A 7500-nucleotide genomic window follows, 5' to 3' on the forward strand; every position below is an offset into this window, starting at 1 on the left:
AATATGCCTAAAGCTGCAACCCAAGGTCCCAAAGGTATGGTATTTTTTTGTGTGTGAATTGTTACTGATGTAAACTATAGATGTATTGATCGATATTTGGTTTATCTACTTCATGAATCTCTATGACACCAATTCCTCCTTTCTCAGGTACTGCCGCTGCAAGCAGTCATGCCCCAGGTCCTTCAGGTACAGGCCCGCACCTCGCCGACGTCCTGTGCAACCCGACAAGTACATGAGACTGCTGTTTTCTACGGACGGTAACGACAACGACATCTCTGACTCTGAATTTGTTCTGGACAGTGACAGTGACAGTGACAGTGACAGTGACAGTGACTTTGACAGTGACAGTGAAAGTGACAGGGACAATGAACTGCGTGAAGGTGAGGATGACCACCGGAACAGAGAAGTGCCGTTGCCTGAGACCCCAGACTTCTCATTTGCTTGGTCAGAAGGGTCAGACTTCGTACCTGACCTGCACGAGTTTTGCTCTGACAGGAGTGGCGTGACGAGAGACTGGCCTTGCAACGACCAGTCAAATGAGAGTGACTTTTTCGTGCCTACTTGGATGATGAGTTGATGTCATTTGTTGCCCATCATACCAACGACCATTTTCGTTTGGTGTGTGAGGGAATGAATGGTCTTCCACCCACTTCCAGGGCACGGAAATGGGAGGATACAACGGCAAGGGAGTTGATTGTCTTTATCTCCCTGATCCTGCTGATGCCTCTGTGCAAGAAGCATTATGTGCAGGATTACTGGCGTAATGACACTCTTTGCCACCCTCTGTACGGGAAGTATATGACTCGTGACAGATTTTTGTTGTTGCTCGGTTTTCTGAACTTTAGTAACAGGGAAAATTCTAACGACAATGGCCCGCTTAGGAAAGTGAATGAAATAATTTCAATGATCGTTGCACGGTATCAGAAATATTTCCATCCCTTTCAAAAGCTGGTTATTGACGAGTCACTTGTCCTGCACAAGGGTCGCCTCTCCTTCAAGCAGTACATTCCGACAAAAAGACATCGCTTTGGCATTAAACTTTTTGTTCTTTGCGACTGTGATACAGGAATCGTGCTTGACGTGCTTGTGTATGCAGGCGCACAGACTGATATACCAACTGTCAGTAAGAAAGATCCTAGGGGAAAGTCTGGTGCCGTCGTCTGTAAGATGATGGCACCATACTCGGTAAGGGTCATATTCTTTACACAGACAATTGGTATACCAGCCCTGATTTGTGTCAGTTCCTGCACGACAACAACACGGGATCTTGTGGAACCGTACGGCGGAACAGAAAGTTTATGCCAAAGTTCGCCGTACACACGACCATAGTTGACGACCCCAGCAAACCAGCCAATGATGACACGACTCGCACCCGAGGCAGGAAGAAGGACATGTACACTCAAAAAGAAAAGGCTGGCAAGTTACTGGCCTTGAGATGGAGCGACAAGCGTGACGTCCACCTTCTCTCTACCGTCCACACAGGAGCTATGGCATACACTGGCAAACGCCACTGGGGGACGAGGAAGGAGATTTGGAAGCCAGATGTAGTTCACGACTACACTATGAATATGAGGATGGTGGACAAGTGTGACGGCCAGATCACAGGCATTGAGTGTATGAAGGTCTACCAGATGGCAAGTCAAGTTGTTCTTCCATCTGATATAAATGACTATTCTAAATTCCTAAAACATGTGGCTTGCAACACATGAGCCAAAACACACCAAGAAGATCATGTTGCGTCAGTTTGTCTATAACACAGCCATGCAGCTCCTCGAGAAGTACGGCGAGCTAACCTCGGCCACTATGGGTCGCCGTCCAGCTCAGCTACTCTACCGACTGCAACCCTCAAACCGCCACACACCTGTATACACCGAGATAGTTAACGGGAGGAGGGTCAGCAAACAGTGCTATGTATGTAAGCACACGACCAGGCGCCCACAAAAACGCACAAGGATCACCATCATGTGCAAGGAATGCAACGTTCCCTTGTGCGTGGGAGATTGCTATGAGGCCTTCCACAACCTTGTAAACTTTTAGGATTTATCCTACAATGTGTGTGTGTGTGTGTGTGTGTGTGTGTGTGTGTGTGTGTGTGTGTGTGATACAAATAATCTCTCTCTCTCTCTCTCTCTGTCTCTCTCTCTCTCTCTCTCCTCTCTCCTCTCTCTCTCTCTTCTCTCTCTCTCTCTCTCTCTTCTCTCTCTCTCTCTCTCTTCTCTCTCTCTCTCTCTCTCTCTCTCTCTCTCTCTCTCTCTCTCTCTCTCAATCCATCCATCCAATCCATCCCCCTAATAACCTGTTTATTATTATTATTATTATTATTATTATTATTATTATTATTATTATTATTGTTGTTGTTGTTTTTGTTGTTGTCATTTTATTATTATTATTACCATTATTATCATTATTATTATCATCATTATTATTATTATTATTATTATTATTATTATTATTATTATTATTATTATTATTATTATTATTATTATTATTATTATTATTATTATTATTATTATTATTATTATTATTATTGTTATTATTATTATTATTATTATTATTATTATTATTATTATTATTATTATTATTATTATTATTATTATTATTATTATTATTATTATTATTATTATTATTATTATTATTATTATTATTATTATTATTATTATTATTATTATTATTATTATTATTATTATTATTATTATTATTATTATTATTATTATTATTATTATTATTATTATTATTATTATTATTATTATTATTATTATTATTATTATTATTATTATTATTATTATTATTATTATTATTATTATTATTATTATTATTATTATTATTATTATTATTATTATTATTATTATTATTATTATTATTATTATTATTATTATTATTATTATTATTATTATTATTATTATTATTATTATTATTATTATTATTAATATTATTATTATTATTATTATTATTATTATTATTATTATTATTATTATTATTATTATTATTATTATTATTATTATTATTATTATTATTATTATATTATTATTATTATTATTATTATTATTATTATTATTATTATTATTATTATTGTTATATATTATATATATATATATATATATATATATATATATATATATATATATATATATATATATATATATATATATATATATATATATATATATATATATATATATATATATATATATATATATATATATATATATATATATATATATATATATATATATATATATATATATATATATATATATATATATATATATATATATATATATATATATATATTATACAAACTGATCAAATGTGACAAAAGATAAATAAAAGTCAGTATCAAATGTTGTCATTTATTTAGATACGCCCTCACATCCTCTGGGCCTTCCTTGGCTTTCTTCGGGGTTGAAGTGGAGTTGCTGGACAAGTCCGAAATGGTGTACCAAACAATGGAAAAGGTAATAATAAGTAAAATACAAATTTACTATATTTTATTTTATTTACAACTCGGAGAGTTTGCCCTATTCCTAGGGTACCAGTGTGGAGTCTGGGTCCCCACGTCTCTTTTCTTCAAGTCCTGGGAGGAACGGGAGTCAGGGTCCCACGTCTCTTGTCTTGGATTCCTGGGAAGAAACAGGAAAGAAACAAATGAATTTACAAAATATGAGGAAACATACAGATAGGAAAAAGGGGTTGATAAATCACACATACACTGATATGGGAGAGAGAGAGAGAGAGAGAGAGAGAGAGAGAGAGAGAGAGAGAGAGAGAGAGAGAGAGAGAGAGGGAGGAAGGAGGGAGGAGGAGGGAGGAGGAAGGAAGGAAGGAAGAAATCAGGAAGGGAGGGAGGAAAGGGGATGGGAGGCATGGAAAGAGGGAGGGAGGAAGAGAGAGGGAAGGAGGAGGGTAGGAGGAGAGAGAGAGAGAGAGAGAGAGAGAGAGAGAGAGAGAGAGAGAGAGAGAGAGAGAGAGAGAGAGACAGACATGAATGTACGTGTATTGTGACATGAATTCACTCACGGTCCGCTGCTGCTGGTTCTACCCAGTGATCAGCCAGACGTTAGAATGATGTCTTCTGTGTGTGTGTGTGTGTGTGTGTGTTTGTTTTGAATGATACTTTACTAAGACCACAAAACAATCTTACCATAAAAGCAAATGATCTTCGAAGGCGTGGGACATCCTCCGGTGCTGGTGGCTGAGGTGGAAGGGGTGGAGTGGCAGCCCTCCTTGGTCGGGCGGCAGCTCTCCTCGGTGGGGCTCGTGGAGGAGGCATGAGCTCTCCGTCAGACTGATGAAATGAAATGAATTTAGCATAAAGATGTAAAAATGAATTTGTAATCTTTCCTACAATATTTCGTGGATGACATGGATGAATGTTTGAGAGTATATACATAGTGTTGGCGCGCGCACGCACACACACACTTTTGGTCTGTTTCCCTCCATGGTTCCTTGAACTTCCTTCCGGGGTCAGTGGTTGTGAGCGACTAATTGCTGGTAAATGGTAATGCGACATCTCGCAACAGGCGACAACTGCCAAAAACAACCGAGAGAGAGAGAGAGAGAGAGAGAGAGAGAGAGAGAGAGAGAGAGAGAGAGAGAGAACTTGCTAGGTGTCTGCGGAGGTTTAGGCTATCATACGGATGATAAGCGCTTGTTTCAAATTCCCTTCCCCAACACACACACACACACACACACACACACACACACACACACACACATGCGCAGAGAGAGAGAGAGAGTTTATTATATATTTCATTTTATTTTGGCCTTTACCGACAAGTTTTACTCGTCTCACCCCTGGGGGATATTCTAAGTAGCTGTTTCAATGGAGATGGGTTTAGTTTTACCAGGGGTGGTCCGCTTCCCTCTCTTCCTCAGCTATACTTATACACAGAAATGTACAAGTTAGAATCCTCCAGCTTCATAACTTGTACCTTCCTTTCCCTCAATTTTCTTCTTTCCTTGCGTCTTTTGATTTCTTTCCTCTTCTTTCTTCTTTTTTGTTTTGTCTTTTTAGGTACTGAGAAGTACTTCTTCTATCATGTTTTCTGCCATTTCCATGCCGACTGCTCCAAGGTGTTCATGGAGGGTCCTTGTATATCAAAGTTGAATTTTGTAATTGCCTTTCCAACAAGATAGTTCATTCTTACACTGTGGAAGAATCTGGTCTTCGGTGCCATTGTCCATATGAGTGCATTTAGGCTTTCATTAGCATTTTGCGTGAAGCCACTGCACCTTGACAGGAGTTCGTCTGTGATAAATCTTTTGTACACCTGCAACAGCTCCTCCTTTATGTCTTCTCTTATGGGGTGGCCAACTTTCTGCTGATGAATACCAGCAGGTATATCTTTATTCTCATGAATAAGTCTGTTATAAAAGCACCAAGTATCCTCGCCTTCAGGGCACATGTGATGAGCAGGATTGTTATCTGTGCTGGCGCAGTGTTCTAATGTTGCCAGTACTGCCTTCTCTCTCTCTCTGCCATACGAGGGTACCTCGCTTCCACCCTCCCCTCCCATGTAGATAACGCGAGGGAGCATAGGCCTATACACACACACACACAAACACACACACACACTACTTCTTCTTTTGGTGCCTGCTCCTGGAGAGAGAGAGAGAGAGAGAGAGAGAGAGAGAGAGAGAGAGAGAGAGAGAGAGAGAGAGAGAGTGTTGAAACGAAAGTAAGATTTGATGAAATTGCAACATAGCCGCGGTAGCTCAGTCGGTATAATGCTCACTTTCGCCTGGGAAGCTCGTAGTTCGATTCCTTCCTGGTCAGTGTAGGCGGATATCTGGTAGTCATTTCAGAGCACAATACATCACTGAGCTATGTACAGCTAATTTTCATAATATCACACAAGATATGAAGCTACATTAGTAATATTTTCCTTTCTATTCTTTCGTTGTGGATGACATACCACAAAAACGACTCAAGCCTGTTCATTTGGTGGTAAACTATTTTTGCTCTCTTGTTTCTTTTTATTTTAGTTTCTGATTCACACCTTGTACAAATAACACACACACACACACACACACACACACACACACACACACACACACACACACACACACACACACACACACACACACACTTCTTTCCTCTAAAATAAAGAACACAAGCTACTCATAAAAACGAGAAAAGGAATAAACAAAGTACTCCCAAGGGTGCCCTTCGTGGTCAAACTCAGACCTAATTACCTTCCCCTAGTCCCACAGGGCAATCAGACGGGCGAGGGGCCTTTCACAACGCCGTCTCCAAAAAAGAAATGCAAGGATACAAATGCAGGAATTTTTTCGGACAGTAAAAAAAAAAAAATAATAATGAATGGGTCCCCCCCCCCACACACACACACAAATATCTTTTGAATCTTGCCATGGCTTATTAGTCGTTAGAATTGTATGAATAATGAGAGAGAGAGAGAGAGAGAGAGAGAGAGAGAGAGAGAGAGAGAGAGAGAGAGAGAGAGGTTCAGCTAAACCCTTGGGAGCAAGGCGAGAAGGTTGAGGTTCCGAGGACTGTCACCAGATGTCAGGACCTCTCATGAGGAATATATTTATTTATCCTTATTTACGTCTCCCTCAAAACGGGCTCGTTTTCTTTAGACCACCTGTCGAACGCCTACGGAGAGTTACTGGCGCGCTGTAATTTATACGTATTATTAAGTGATTAATAAAGTACTTTAGTAGAGGTAAATATTTTTGGAGGCTGCAGAAACTGATGACGAGTGCGTTGATATGTGTTATATAATGATTTGCGTTAGTGATATTTTTCAAAATTAACTCGCTTAGAGGGAGCATTCAGAATCAAGGCCCTCGCTGCTAAAGGGTTAATCTCCTCCGTGGCCTTGAAAAACAGTCGTAATTGAAGCCCGAGACGTTTAGGAATGCGACCCTCAGAGCAGTGTCACATTGGAGGTAGAATTGGTGGAGGTGACATCAGCCCAATAAAGTGAATCCGCCCGAGCTGTCATTTTTACGGCCAGGTGTCAGGTCTCAAGTCAGGCTCGCCCACCCCCATCTTTTGGTCGTAAATTTGACAGTTCGTCGGCTTCACCTCAAGGAAGGGGGTTAGCGGGCCCGCCAATCCTACCTCCATGGTGTGAGGTTATCAGCGGCGTCAGCACATCGTTCATTCTTACATTTTCCTGCCGAGATGTTTTAGCGTCACCAGCGGCACATCTCTCCTCGGCCAAGACAATAACGATTCCTCATAATAAGCTTTTCTATGGTAACTTGTACATAGCGAGACAGCCTCACCCTCCCCTCAGCGTTCAGACCCGGGGCGACGCTTCGACAACCCGCCACTCAACCACCACACAGCCGCGCTCAGCCACAACCCAGCAACCACAGCCACGGAGAGTGTTTGGAGAGTTCTTGGGTGAGTTTGGGGTGCTTTGAAGGGTCAGCGCGCCCCTGGATGAGGTGGTGGTGCGCTGAGCGGGGCTGTTTTGCGGGGGCTGGCGGCGGAGGCTGCGACCAGGGCCGAGAGAATACAGGGTCCGC

Source organism: Eriocheir sinensis, unplaced genomic scaffold (assembly GCF_024679095.1).
Source record: "Eriocheir sinensis breed Jianghai 21 unplaced genomic scaffold, ASM2467909v1 Scaffold878, whole genome shotgun sequence".
Taxonomy (NCBI): domain Eukaryota; kingdom Metazoa; phylum Arthropoda; class Malacostraca; order Decapoda; family Varunidae; genus Eriocheir; species Eriocheir sinensis.